This window comes from Pleurodeles waltl, chromosome 7, assembly GCF_031143425.1.
Source record: "Pleurodeles waltl isolate 20211129_DDA chromosome 7, aPleWal1.hap1.20221129, whole genome shotgun sequence".
Lineage (NCBI taxonomy): Eukaryota > Metazoa > Chordata > Amphibia > Caudata > Salamandridae > Pleurodeles > Pleurodeles waltl.
Window position 1 is genome coordinate 1061185747 of NC_090446.1, and position 15319 is coordinate 1061201065.

General features: G+C 48.1%; 1 protein-coding gene across 1 annotated transcript in view; it reads right to left on the reverse strand.

Moving 5' to 3' along the window:
* SUZ12 (SUZ12 polycomb repressive complex 2 subunit) overlaps nt 1-15319 on the reverse strand; it is a 628949-nt gene that overhangs the window by 355521 nt on the left and 258109 nt on the right. The window lies entirely within an intron of this gene.

Here is a 15319-nt window from a genome sequence, read left to right on the forward strand (position 1 = left end):
AGATTTCCTTCTTTTATACCCTTTCTTGCCAGCCACGCTGTGGAGTACTTGGACGCGTGTGATGGAGCATTGTCCTGCATGAAAATCATGTTTTTCTTGAAGGATGCAGACTTCTTCCTGTACCACTGCTTGAAGAAGGTGTCTTCCAGGAACTGGCAGTAGGACTGGGAGTTGAGCTTGACTCCATCCTCAACCCGAAAAGGCCCCACAAGCTCATCTTTGATGATACCAGCACAAACCAATACTCCACCTCCACCTTGCTGGCGTCTGAGTCGGACTGGAGCTCTCTGCCCTTTACCAATCCAGCCACGGGCCCATCCATCTGGCCCATCAAGACTCACTCTCATTTCATCAGTCCATAAACCTTAGAAAAATCAGTCTTGAGATATTTCTTGGCCCAGTCTTGACGTTTCAGCTTGTGTGTCTTGTTCAGTGGTGGTCGTCTTTCAGCCTTTCTTACCTTGGCCATGTCTCTGAGTATTGCACACCTTGTGCTTTTGGGCACTCCAGTGATGTTGCAGCTCTGAAATATGGCCAAACTGGTGGCAAGTGGCATCGTGGCAGCTGCACGCTTGACTTTTCTCAGTTCATGGGCAGTTATTTTGCGCCTTGGTTTTTCCACACGCTTCTTGCGACCCTGTTGATTATTTTGAATGAAACGCTTGATTGTTCGATGATCACGCTTCAGAAGCTTTGCAATTTTAAGAGTGCTGCATCCCTCTGCAAGATATCTCACTATTTTTGACTTTTCTGAGCCTGTCAAGTCCTTCTTTTGACCCATTTTGCCAAAGGAAAGGAAGTTGCCTAATAATTATGCACACCTGATATAGGGTGTTGATGTCATTAGACCACACCCCTTCTCATTACAGAGATGCACATCACCTAATATGCTTAATTGGTAGTAGGCTTTCGAGCCTATACAGCTTGGAGTAAGACAACATGCATAAAGAGGATGATGTGGTCAAAATACTCATTTGCCTAATAATTCTGCACTCCCTGTATTTACATCCACTAGTTTGTAGTTTCACTTCCGCAATGCACAAATATTTCTGACAAAAGGCAACTCTATAAGGAAAGGTTTGTTACTTGTAATCCCAATTCCTCTTCGTGGGATCCTAGAGTAATTTTACCAGAAAACCCCATTTCCTTTTTTAGAAGGAAACAAGTGAAGAAAACAAGAGCAAAAGTCAGGTAGACAACAGTTCTAGGTCGGCCGAGTCATGCATATCCTTGTATTATCACAAAGAAAACATTTACCTGGAAAAAATAAGGCCCGGTTCATAGGAGGTTAAGTGGCTTTTGTAGGGTTATTAAGAAACATACCAAGAGAAGCTAATGGAAAAGCTAAAGCTCATCAACAATCAAACTTTTCTTTGAAATCAGACTCCAGATCAAACATAGTTAGTTTTCCCCCTTTGGCATTCACAGGACACTCGTTGGTTGCTGACAACAAAAAAGACATACTGTTCGGCCAGCAACTTCCTGAGGTGTATGTCTCAAGTCACAGGGTCCAGGAGCCACTCTACCCTGCTTGCTGCAGTACCACATGGCGGCAGTGTTTTCTTGAGAACCTGCACCACAATCCCTCTGATTGGTGATAGAAAGGCTTTAGGGGAAGAGACAGATTGCCCTAAGTTCTGGAAGGCTGATTTCAAATTAGAACACTGCTTGAGATCAGAGGCCTCCGATTTCCTGCTCCCTTAAGATGACCCATCAAATGTAGCAGTCGCAGCTGTCACAACTGTGTACTTCTGGAAGGGTAAGAAGATCAACCTGCACGGGTAGCCTGACACCTGCCAGCCACCACAACAGATCCTGAGCCATTTCCTTTAAATCTGAATGGAGGCATTCTAATGCTGAGTCCATGGGATCTTAGGTGCCACTGCACAGCTCACGTGTGCCATCTGCCACTATAGATGAGGAGGTTGCAAAAAGCCAAGAGACCAAGAAGTTTCAAAGCCACCTTCACCAAGACCCGGAAATAAACCCAAAAGACTGAGGTCAAATCCTGAATGTCCCAGACTTGCTGCACAAGAGGAAAGGCCTTGAACGTCACACTGTCTAGGATTGACTCAATGACTGGAATCTTCTGCATGGGGGCTCAGTTTCAGACTCTCCCCGTTGATGAAGAATCCAATGACTTCAATAGTGTAGCCATCACCTGAGGTGGAACAAAGCTAACTGCATTGAACACGCCTACCACTGCTAATTGTAGAGTTATGGGAACATATGTACTCATAACCTTCAAAGAAGGAAAACTACCATTACATTGGTAAACATGGCAAGTTAAGGCCAAAGGGGAGCACAGCATGTTACAAGTGTTTGTGGCCCACATTTTCCTTTTATTTCTTGTGCAAAATAAAACAATAGAATTACTCATTTTTAAACATAAGACAATAGATTGCTAGCATACATCAGACAGATATTGTGCAGGTGAAGATAATGCATTTTTGGCATTCATTTTTCAGCACTCTGGGAAAAATGAGGGAAAGAGAAAAGGACATCGCCATGGCGTAGATAATAAAAGCAAAACCAAGGTAATATATGAAAAAAAAAAAAAAAGAAAAAGAAGAAATCACAGGAAATATTTGTATAAATTATTTTAGTTCTGTTTGGTTTATGTATGGGGTGTTATCGACCTGGAGTGTATAGGTCAGAAGCTCAAAGGTTTGAACTTAGGTAAGTATCTAGTTTTTTCATAAAGATCCTCCCAGGCACCTAGAAGGGCAATGATAACGAGATGTCCGCACCTGTGATAAATGAAACCCATTTTTCGACAGGAGAAAAATGAAACCTGCGTTTTTTTCCAATTTCTAAGAAAAGATTTGCATCCTAGGGTTCTCGGTCTAGGAGATACACGTCAAACATTTTGGATAATAGTAGCCCTGTAATAAGATACTTAAACGCTTTCTTAGGTTAGGTTCTGAACATTTCTGCTATACGGTTGAAAATGCTTGACCAGCAACATTTGACTGAAAGACAATAAAATATCATATAGGGTAGGTCTCCAGTATCTAACTCAGTTTCAGAAAAGTGGGCTGTTCACCAACTTCAGCTTCTGTAGTTAGTGCTTCCCAGAATACTCTGTGCAAAAAGCATAAATTTACTTTGTGCTACTATTTGAGCGTTTTTGTATTTAAAAGGAGAACTTCACATGCAGATCCAGTTGAGTTGTTGACCAGTGCTCACGTTGTCCTTTTCTCATTTCAATAATGTATTGTATATTGGTTTTATCATTTTAGGTTGCAGATATTTAAAAATCTTGGGAACTAAGTTTGTGACTGCTTTTGTTTAGCTTTTTAGTTACTTGAAGAATGGAGGGCTCTTTCTTCATACTTGGGAGCTTATTCACAGACTCAGGGTCTCAAGAAGAACAGATGAAAGATAAAGGATTAAAGCCATAAAGCCATTAAGTATTGCAATTTCTATCTCTAACCATAACGGTACACAGTATTCCAAATGTAAGACACATTTGGTGTTTTGCATGAACAAGAAAGCAGTTTGGTAGGTTCTACAGTTTGCTAGATTGACACCACTTAATTCTTTTGGAAATTTACATTTCTCCTTTGAAATTTTCATCCATTTGTGTTGCCATAGGACAAGACTGAGTATAGTTTCCTATTTATGATTAAAATCCTCCGACATGATTACAGGGAGACTAACAAGTTAATTTAAACAGGTGTGTCATATTATAGACTCAACCTTCCCCTTAAGGATAAGAACATCGGAGATCAACCCTCCAATAAATCAGAATTTATTTTCAAGTTTTGTTTCATTGTGTCTAACTGTGTGAAGAAAAAGTGCCACTTTCTGACATTGTAAGTCATCTCCTGCGACCCGCGACGACCCCCCCCCCCCTCCCCCATCCATTTCTGCATGGTATTTGATGCAATTTTGACTGAAAGTGCACTGGGTTCCTGCTAACCAGGTCCCCAGTGCCAGATCTCTTTCCCTAAAACTGTGGAATTGCTGCCCAATTTCCCATACCTTTGGCACCCCTGTAAGTCCCCAGTAAATGCTACCCCAGGACACGAGTACCAAATAGGGTCCCCAAAGCCTGCAGCATGTATTTTGCCACCCTCAAGGACTCCTCACCTAGCACAGGCAGACTGCCATTGCAGACTGTGTATTGGGGCAGCTAAAATGTAAAACACGACATGGTACACAGCCTATGTGCTCTGTCCTCTAACACTGCATGCAATATATGTAGGTCTCCTACCGCAGGCCTTATAGGCCTAAGGCAGGGTCCATTATATTACATGTAATGACATATCTACAAGAGCAGATATGCCCCTGCTAGATTTCTGTCGATTCTCAGATATAGTAAATTAACAGGGAAGCCATTTTTAAGTACATGTACTGGTCAGTATGAGTTGCCCAGCTACATGATGGCTTCACTGGAAATAGGGATGTTTGGTATCAAACATCTCACATTAAAAAGCCCTCACTGATGCCAGTGATGGATGCATTAATACATGCACCCAGAGAGCACCATAGAGATGCCCCTCGAAAAATCTACCACTACCTGTGTGCTGGCTGACTAGTTCTAACTAGCCTGCCACCACCAGACATGTTTCTGATCAACAGGTGATACCCTTCGCTCTCTGGAACAAAGCCTGCTCTTTAGCACACCTCTCTCAACAGGAGGGCCTGCAATTCTGCATTACAAAACAGGGGGCTTTAAAGAAGCCCACCGTCCTTGATATATATATCTGGCTTCCCTCAAAGGAGAGCCAGCCCCTGCTCCAGGACCCATATGGCATCTAGACCGACTGGAAAATTAGCAATCAGAGAGGCGTGTCCACCTCTCAGGTCACTCTCACCGCTAAGGTGACCAGCCTGATGTGGACACAACTTTTGAAAGTCTGGCATCTTTGTGATGGCAGAACTAGGAACTCTGGGACAGAGTTATACCCACAGCAAGTGGTCATATAAGGGGTGTAGTGACTCCAGGGTTAAGTAGCCCATTGGTTACTACCCTACACTCCTGGAAATGCCTCTAAGTTCAGTATTTAGGAGAGCCCCTGGCAGCAGGAAGACTGATCCCGCTGGCCTGGAGGACACATCAGAGACACATAAGTGAGGACTTAAGACCAGCGACAGACTCAGCGCCAACCCCGCCAGCCTGCCTGCTAGCTAACTTCAATAATCATGCTGAAGTAGCCTTGTCCTCCAGCTGCTGAAACTTGTAAAAGCCCGGGAAGACTGTCAGCATGAGGGAACTCCCGTGAAGTAGCAGAGCTGCTCCCCTGCATCCTTGCAGGCACTCAAGAACTGCTGAAGACTACTCCGGACCGCCAAAACCCGCAGGCAGACAGCATCACTGCATACAAGTCTCCCAGTCTATATTGAAGTGGGCCAATGGTGCCAGCATGGTCCCCATTCTCCCCACTGCGACCTTCACACCGATGCCTGCAGCCTCTGTGCAGCCCCCGCAACACTCCCCCCTTTCAACCCAATCACCTCCGGTGTGGCAACCAGATGCTCCACTTCACTCCTGCACCCGTACCAAGGAGAAGAGGAACACTGGAGTCTATGCGTCCCTAGGCTTGTGAGACTTGAGCCCACTTGTTGGTTCACCCAGACTGGTCCCAGCGTCTACCCATGCAGCCTTTTTCTGTTGGCCCCTTCACCACTACCACTCTGCACCCAGACGCCCGGACTGAGGAGAAGAGACCACCAGTGTCCATACGTCCCTGACTATCTCAAGACCTGAGCCCACTCGGTGGCTCACCCTGACTGGACTCCCAGTCCTAACCTGCAGCCGCTTTCCAACTGGAACGATCCCCATTGACTAACAGGCACCTGATGCCTCAGCACCCGGCAGCCACAGTGACACCCAGTGTGACCTGCTGGTGTGTTCCTGACACTTGCCCAATTTTTACCTTAAGTCTAGGAGATTGATCCCGTTGCTGTACTCAATCTGTTTGCCGTACTTGTTGTTCCTTCATAGGACTGCAGCTTTGAAGAACTGTGTTGACTTTCCTACACTGTAAAGATTTCTCTTGCCAAACGTACCTACCTGATCTTATTGAGCCTGGTGCCAAAACGTATATAAAGATGCTTGCTATTTTGTAAATTGGTCTGGATCTCCTTCGGGTGTCTCATTTATTAACTGTGTGTGTGTCTTTTTGCAGATGTCTCACACTCCTCTCTGATAAGCCTACGGGTGCTCGACCACACTACCACCTAAAAGAGCACCTAGGGATTGATAGAGCACCCCTCTGGACTCCTTGCATGGTAGATCTCATTTTGATATACCAAATAAAGAGCCAGCTTTTAACATGATGTACATAAGGTTGTCAGCAAGTTCCAGACCCAGGGCTGACTATTGCTGGGCCCGATTTAGTTCACGCCATCCATCCATCGCAGCTACTTACATCACATGCTGGATAGACCACTTAAGAGGTGGGGGTCTGGAGATAATTTATCGCAATTCTTTTCAAGCTATGTTTAGCCCTGTCCCAATACTGCAAGGCATTCTTTAATTTCACTCTTACCAACTTTGATTATTTAAAGGGCCTGCTTGTTTATTGTGCACCTGGCCACAGAAAAGAGCTAGGATCCCTTCTCGAAAGTAGCATTTATGAAAAGGAGTTCAAAATTCTGGGAGATTTCAATTTCTATCTAGACTCAGATGAAGATACGGCTGCCTTGTTAGATTTCTTTAAGTGCTTGGGGTTGTCTCAAGAATTAGACTGCCCTACTCACGTTGCTGGTGAAATGCTAGACGGGTTCAAATAATGCCCTACTCATGCAACAGGTACTTTACCTCTGATCTGGTCTGATCACCATACCCTACTTTTTGAGATTTCTTTGAACACCAAGTATCCACAGATTTTCAACAAGCAGAGCTCTATCAAACCATGTGCATGGAATATGATCGCCCCTTTAGAACTGCAGTTAAAACTAGAGCAGTCTCTTCCCGAGTTGCCACCTGACAGATGCAGCTAGTTCTGCTTTTTCTCCGTGTGTGAGCATGACAGTTTCTACTCTTGCTACTATTAAAGACACACGTATCACATAGAAGTACACCGTCAGTGCCTTGGTATACAGAAGCTTTAAGAGATCAAAAACAACAGTGTAAAAAGCAAGAAAGCTGTGGAGAATAGCTTATAGTGAATTAGAGAAGGAAAAATACAAAGTGTAGCAGATTACAAAGCTCTGTTGTTTAAAGAGCAATCAGACTATATTGTGCAAATAATTGAGTCTTCTAAAAACTCACCTAGAGAGGTATTCCACGCAGTAAAGAAATTATCTCCAGAAAATAATCAATCTACCTATAGTCAAGAACTTTAACTCGCTTGACAGTTTTTCAGGATAAGGTTAGATGCATTTATCATAAGTTTAGTACCAGCAAAGTAACAATGAGGGTTTCCTCAACACAGAAAACTAGCCCATTCACAGCCCAGTTTCTCATATTTTACTCCTGTCGCCTCAGAACAGACAACTAAACATTTTCTGGCGAAATCAGGCTCACCTTTAGATCCCTGTCCCCCTTTGGTAATTAAGTTAGCACCAGATACAATTTCTTTTTTTCTTACTTCTGTCTTTAAATCTATGTTTAAGGCATGCTATTTCACCGGATCTTGGGAGTTCGCTTCAATTCTGCCTCTGCTGAAGAAATCCTCTTTGCATCCAGCAGATGCCAATAACTATCGAAAAAGTAATGACTCAGCAGCTCCCTTACAATATTGAAAACAATCATCTTTTAGGCTCCACTCAATTTGGATTTCGTAGTGGGCACAACACTGAGACTGCTCTTATTAAAGAATGTGAAGCGATTAAAGCTGCCTTGGATGAGGGTGGATGTGCTGCATTGGTCCTACTGGACCTATTGGCAGCATTTCACACAGTTCATCATGAACTTCTGGTTGAAAGACTCAGATATCGGAATTGGAGGATCTGCCCTGTCCCCTTTTCAGTCTTTTCTCTCAGAATGAGAGCAAATAGTGGCTCTGAGTCAATTAGTGTCAGCATCCTTTTCACTCTCTTGTGGGGTCCCCCTCAGGGGTCAGCTCGGAGTCCTACATTGTGCAATGTGTATGTCACTGCCCTTGCCAGCCCGATTAGATCCTTTGGCTTTGCTATCATATGCAGATGAGACACGACAATAGTGGTTGGCTTGACTAACAAAGATATAAGCACAGGTACGTGGTTTCATGACTGTATGCTAGCTGTCATCCAGTGGATGAACAAAAACTGTCAAACTCAATTCTGAGAAGATTGAGGCGATTCTATTTGGAAAGCAGGCATCCGCGTGGTCACCACAGTGGTGGCCTGTTGACCTGGGAACAAACCATAATTTGGAGACCAGGTTAGTGCAATTACCTTTTCTTCCTTCTATTCACTGAAATTAATGAAAAATAAGGAAAAAAAGGTCTGCCCTTGGTGTCCTTTGAGGCCCGGAAAACACTAGTAACAGTGTTAGTACTTTTAAAACTAGATTATTGCAATGGTATCTACCTTGGAATGTTGCAGCAGCATTTAAACAAATTACAAACCCTTCAAAATGCTGCTGCTCGTCTTCTGCTAGGGGTTCCCAAGTATAAATCTGCAGCTCCAGCAATTCGATCACTGCACTGGCTGCCTATTAGGAACCAAATTCAGTTTAAGGTTTTATGCATTGATCACAAAGCACTGCATAACTCCGGCCCAGACAACTTGATACAGAATTTTAAATTGTATCAACCGAACCGGAACCTACGACCCTCAGGTTAAAAAAAAACTTAGTTGTATCACTAACCAAACAAGCCAAATGGGGAAGTAGGAGCTTTGTCTTTAACACTGCTAACATCTGGAATCGCCTATACCTCCAAATTAGCTTGATTTCCAATCACCTGGCCTTCCAGAAAGAACTTAATGCCTGGCTTTTCCAGGCCTGATCTCCAGAGACATTCCTCGGGATTCCAACATCATTGAGCAGTATTCTCAGCGCCAGGACACCTTAGGCTAATTGCACGCTTCATAAACTCATAACATTGACACTGTTTGTAAAAGTCGGGGGGGCCATGGGCGATACATTCTACAGATCCACAGAAGAAGGTGCCCCAAGCAAGGTGCTGACATCAGCACACAGGCAGGAAGGGAGCTTATACACAGCTCTAATCAGTTAGTCACTTACTGAATCATCATGGACTCACATGACATCACCAGCCAGCATATAGAAGCACTGCTACTTAAGTTCGCCAGAACCACTTTGGCACCATCGGGTATTCTAAAGGTGAGGAATCAGCAGTTAAAAGCTTAAATCAGAAGCAATGTACTTTGCTGCAAAGTAAGTAGGTCTTTCTTTAGTTAAGATGCGGTAAGGGTAGCATTATCCAAGCAAGTTACCTCACCACGTTTCCGCTGTTCCCTTGTCTCACTTTATCAACTTATCGTCTTATCCCTGGCTTCCCTTCTAAAGAGCATGCAAGTATCACAAAATGCTATGGGGATTTCTATAGTGAAACAATTCCCCATTTACTGAGTCTCAAAGGATGGTGACCGATTTAAATATCTTCCAAGATATCCTAGGTGAGTCAGATTTAGGTCATAGCTGACTGCTGCAGGGTCATTTGTAGAGAGGTTGTAACAGTGATGCACACAGTGTAGGGGTATCACTTACAGGATACAGCATAGATGGATAAGAGGAATCAGATCAAACAGTTAGACCAAAAGGACAGAAGCACACACTAGTCCAGACATAGTTCACTGAAATTATGCCTATTTCAGTTTCTAGAGCTGATAAGTGAAACATCTTTGCTGCTGCACCGAGTGAGGAGCTCAGGCTCTACCTGGCAAATTAAAAGCTGCCTAGTTGCAGTCTAAACAGGAGTTTGGTTTTTTTCCTGTTCTGGTTGGTTTTTAGGACTCCAGCAACAGACCGGTATCCCTGCTCTCTCTAACAAATCTAAATCTTACCTCCAGGCAAAAGGAGGTTTTCCTGCTCCAAGTCACTGATAAACAGTTGTGCTTGAATCCCAAGGTTCCTGATAGAGTTAAGAAGAAAAAGAGCGAAGGGATGAGTCAGAGTATAGCAGGATTGTTGCATGGCCCATGCTAGCTATCCATTTTAGATTCACGTTTTTAGCTTCACATCTTTTTCTAATGGTGATTTTTCCAGCCAACACGAGAATCTGCTGCACACACATTTATTCCTGGTCGCCCTGTAGTCTGCACATTGAGTCCAGTGACAAAATCAGTATGATATGCCCTTGTCTTATCTGAGTGTGCAAGTTAATAGACAACCACTTAGTGCTAGATAAATCAAAGTAGGTGTTCTGTACCTCTGTCCAAGTGTGATAGGGAGATTGGTTTCTATATGAAAAGTGCCCATGCTACAGTCGTTGAGAGGAGCACTTCACACCTATTTATCATGGAATGGCTTTGAACTGTGACTGAGATGCAGCCCTGTTGACTCCGATCTCCATCCTGCGAAGGAAGATAACCTGCACACTTAGACCAGCTTCCTGACACCTAAGACAAAAGTATGGTAGACTATGTCAACTGATCTGGCAGAGGGTACTCCCACTATGCTCTCTTTAGTATAATATTAGATTCAGAAAGGAGCGAGGCAACATTAGTAACAATTAACATGGTTGAATTGTTTATATTGTTCACCATTCTAATAATGCTGTTTACAGTCATGTTTCATCTTGGTAAAAATCACAGCTCATGAAAGAATACTATCACTTCAATAAATGTTTGAAAAGGCATTTTTCTGTCTTTCTTGCGTTTACCCTGGGCTTACAAGTGTAATCAGACAAAAGAATTGGATCTGATTCCACAGAAACTAGTGTCATGTTCAAGGTTAACAATAATACCTATTATCCTGGTCAGTTTAGATGTGGTACTAAGCAAGCCAAAACAATGCTGATTATATATGTAGACTAAGGGGGTCATTCCAACCCTGGCGGTCGGTGTTAAAGCGGCGGCCAAACCGCCAACAGGCAGGCGGTAAAAAAAATGGAATTCTGACCCTGGCGGAAACCGCCAACACAGACCGCCACTTTAACACTCCGACCGCCACGGCGGGACAAACAAACAGCGCGGCGGTGACCGCCAACAGACAGGCGGGAGACAATGTACCGCCCACCCTATCACAACTCACCAATCCGCCACCTTTTCCGGGGCGGGAGCCCCGCCGATAAAAACACGGCGGAAACAGACTACGAACGGGAAAACGCTCACCTCTACACACTCCACGCGGAATCTGGACAGCATGGAACCAGAACTACACATCCTACCAGCTATTGTCTACCTGCTCCTCTACCAGGAGCACGAACACCGCCGCAGAAGACAACGGTGAGTACTGCACCTACGACACAGGGGAGGGGGGAGGAGAAAAGATTACGGGCACACACATACGCGACACACCCACCCTCACCCACAACTACCTACACATCAATGCAGGGCAACAACTCAGAGTGACACCCCCCAAACCTCCGGAAGAATGCCAAGACAAAATAAAATGATCATGAAATTCAAATATATTGTAAGGCTAAGTAAAAAATTATTTCCAACACCTATAACTATATACACATATGTAAATTGTCCTGTCCAAATTGGGTTTCAGTCATTGTACGTGGGCCAATGGGCCTCAACACATGGGCAAAGCCCACACAGGAGACCCGAATCCATTGGAGAGAACACTGCAGGGGCATCAGATAGAAAAACTACAGGCACCTCAGGGGGAAGGGAAGGGGAGGCACCTCAGCCACATGAGTCCACGACACCAGATCCACGAGGGGCCTCCATGGCCACTGTCCCATCCTGGGGAGTGCAAAGCCACAGTCTCACAAGTCTCTACAGTGGGTGGCTTGCCCACTGTGCCATCCTGGGGAGTGCAAAGCCACAGTCTCACAAGTCTCTACAGTGGGTGGCTTGCCCACTGTGCCATCCTGGGGAGTGCAAAGCCACAGTCTCTCAAGTGGATTACAGACTCCACTGGTACTGGAGGAGGCATGGTGCCCAGAGTGCATCGTGCAGCCCTGCCCGACACAGATCCGGGACTGCCCCTTCTGCCACCGGGCCAGCGGTGCTTGAGACGGCGGTGCCCAGCGGAGCGGTGCTTGAGACGGCGGTGCCCAGCGGAGCGGTGCTTGAGACGGCGGTGCCCAGCGGAGCGGTGCTTGAGACGGCGGTGCCCAGCGGAGCGGTGCTTGAGACGGCGGTGCCCAGCGGACCGGTGCTTGAGACGGCGGTGCCCAGCGGACCGGTGCTTGAGACGGCGGTGCCCAGCGGAGCGGTGCTTGAGACGGCGGTGCCCAGCGGAGCGGTGCTTGAGACGGCGGTGCCCAGCGGAGCGGTGCTTGAGATGAAGGGCCCAGCGGAGCGGTGCTTGAGATGAAGGGCCCAGCGGAGCGGTGCTTGAGATGAAGGGCCCAGCGGAGCGGTGCTTGAGATGAAGGGCCCAGCGGAGCGGTGCTTGAGATGAAGGGCCCAGCGGAGCGGTGCTTGAGACGGCGGTGCCCTGTTCAGCGGTGCTTGTCTTGAAGGGACCAGCGGAGCGGTGCTTGTCTTGAAGGGCCCTGTTCAGCGGTTCTTGAGACGGCGGTGCCCTGTCCAGCGGTTCTTGAGACGGCGGTGCCCTGTCCAGCGGTTCTTGAGACGGCGGTGCCCTGTCCAGCGGTTCTTGAGACGGCGGTGCCCTGTCCAGCGGTTCTTGAGACGGCGGTGCCCTGTCCAGCGGTTCTTGAGACGGCGGTGCCCTGTCCAGCGGTTCTTGAGACGGCGGTGCCCTGTCCAGCGGTTCTTGAGACGGCGGTGCCCTGTTCAGCGGTTCTTGAGACGGCGGTGCCCTGTTCAGCGGTTCTTGAGACGGCGGTGCCCTGTTCAGCGGTGCTTGTCTTGAAGGGCCCTGTTCAGCGGTGCTTGACATGTGTCTCCAGGGCACCATATCCGGCCAATATATGGAGTTCACTCGCCATCCGACTTCTCGCTTGCGGGCCCTCCTGTGCTGGAGTCCCGGTCCCGTGGGTGTCCTCCTTCACACCCGGAATGGGGCTGGTGGGGCCCTCCTGGGCAGCTCGCCTGCTGCCGGACTTGTCGCTGTGCTGCCCTTGCCATCCTTCCGTGATTCTCTGTGGCCCTTGCCTCCCTTTGTAGATGTTCCTGGTGGCACCCCACTTCCTGACGGTGCCAGGGTAGTGCCTTTGGAGGCTGCCGTCTCTGGCCTCTCGCGCCAGGCCTTGCCTTTCTTGGAATTTTTCCCAGGGGGTGGGCTGGCTGTCCCTTTACTGCTGGCCGATGTGGCTGCCCTTGAAGGTGGTGGACTCCAATATCCCCGTACTATGGTCCTTGTAGGTCCACGGGTTGTGGTGGCTGAGGTGCTGATTGGACTCTTACGAGATGGAGGGGGTGGGTCAGGTGATGGAAGGAGGTTAATTTTGGACAGGAAAAACTTTTTAGGAGCAGTGGGAAGGGTAGGTGCAGTGGGTATGGGTGTGGAGGAAGAGGATGTGGTTGTAGGAGACTCAAGTGTGGTGTCTTTGGGTGCAGGTGCTTGAGACGGAGGCTGTCGTGAGGTGGATGGCTGTTGGGTGGGTGGCTGCCTGCGTTTGTGTGGTTTGGAAGAGGGGGTGACAGACACACTGGGAGAGGACACAGGGGACGTGTAAATGGCAGTGGGGTGGTGACTGCACGTGTGCGGAGTGTTCTGGTGGGTGTGCTGGTGATGGACGTAGTGGCTGATGATGTTGTGCATGCAAGTGTGAGTGGAGACGTCACAGGGAGGGAGGAGGGAGACGAGGAGGAGGGGGACACAGAGGAGGCAGTGGCTGTTGGTATGTCTGCATGTGGCTGTTGCTTGTGTGGATGCTTGTGTGATGTGTGGTGCTTATGTCTGGATGAGCTGCCCTTGGGTGTTGAGGTGTGTGCAGGCTGGTCTGTAGGTGTGTCTGGGATAGGCAGAGGAACAGGTGAGTGGGACTGGGTGGAGGAAGTTGGAGGAGGGAGGCAGGGACAATGGCTGCCGTCAGTGCTGAGGCCAGAGCGTTGAACGATCGCTGATGGGCAGCCTGACCCGAATGAATGCCCTCCAGGTATGCATTGCTCCGGTGCACCTCCCTTTCTACCCCCTGGATGGCATTCAAAAGGGTAGACTGCCCAACAATGAGCGTCCTGAGGAGGTCAATGACCTCCTCACTGAGGGCAGCAGGGGTAACTGGGGCAGGGCCGGAGGTGCCTGGGGCGAAGGAGATGCCCGCCTTCGTGTGCGAGCTGGCACGGGGCGAACGCTGAGGGGCTGCTTGGAGGGCGGAGCTGGTGCGCTGGGTGGCGGCTGTACCTGTTGTTGCGGTGGGCACAGATGTTGCCGCCACCACAAGGGAGCTCCTTCCGAGGACGTGTCTGTGTCGCTGATGTCTCCACGTGTCCCCGTTGTGGAGCTCCCCTCACCCTCCATCTCACTGGTGAACTCCGAGTCGGTTGCATGGCCCTCCAGGGCCATGTGAGATGCAGCTCCCTCGTGCTCCGATGCCACTTCTCCTCCACCTGATGATGCTAATGCACACATGAACAGGAAGAGCAGCAAAAAAGGGGGGGGAGAAATAAAGACATGTTGAGTACATGCATTGGCAACACAGTTGGCGGAGAGGACAGACACAGAAGCCCCCTGCACTACGCCGCGCACTTGGGGTACACTACTCAATCATTGGGACTTGGCCTACAAGCGTATGGACGACAACTGCACACATAGGTGACAGGGCCATGGATAGCTGTACTTGGCACCCTACAGAGGTGGGGGGCGGGGGCACAGGGCCATGCCTTACGGAGGGGCCTAGCCTACAGAAATCACCCTGGCCTAGGGATACCCACAGCCCTCCTCCCCCACCCAGACACCTCCACTGCGCGCTAAGATAGCAGAATGTGCTGGTACTCACCCCCTTGTGTCTGCTGTCCTCACGCGCCCATCTAAATCTGGGTAGGCCACCGCCAGGATCCGAGACATCAGGGGGGTCAATTGAAGAGTGGCACCCCTCCTACGTTGGGAGGCCATCCCCAGCAGAGCCTCCGCGGTCTTCCTGCTCCCGCGGCGGATGTCCTCCCACCTCTTGGGGCAGTGGGTGCCCCGTCTGTTGTGGACCCCCAGGGTCCGGACGTCCTTGGCGATGGCACGACAAATGTCGATTTTGTGATGGGCGCTGACCTATGTCACATGTACAGGGGGAGAAATAACATTGTAATAACTTTCTGCATGCTCGATGTGAGTGGCCCCCCCCATCCCCACCCTTGCCATGTGACACATGCTCTCATCCGTCGTTTGATGCATGCCTCAATCGCTCCCCTCCCCACCATCTTTCATCCACCCGACTCAACACAGGCATTGCCCCCA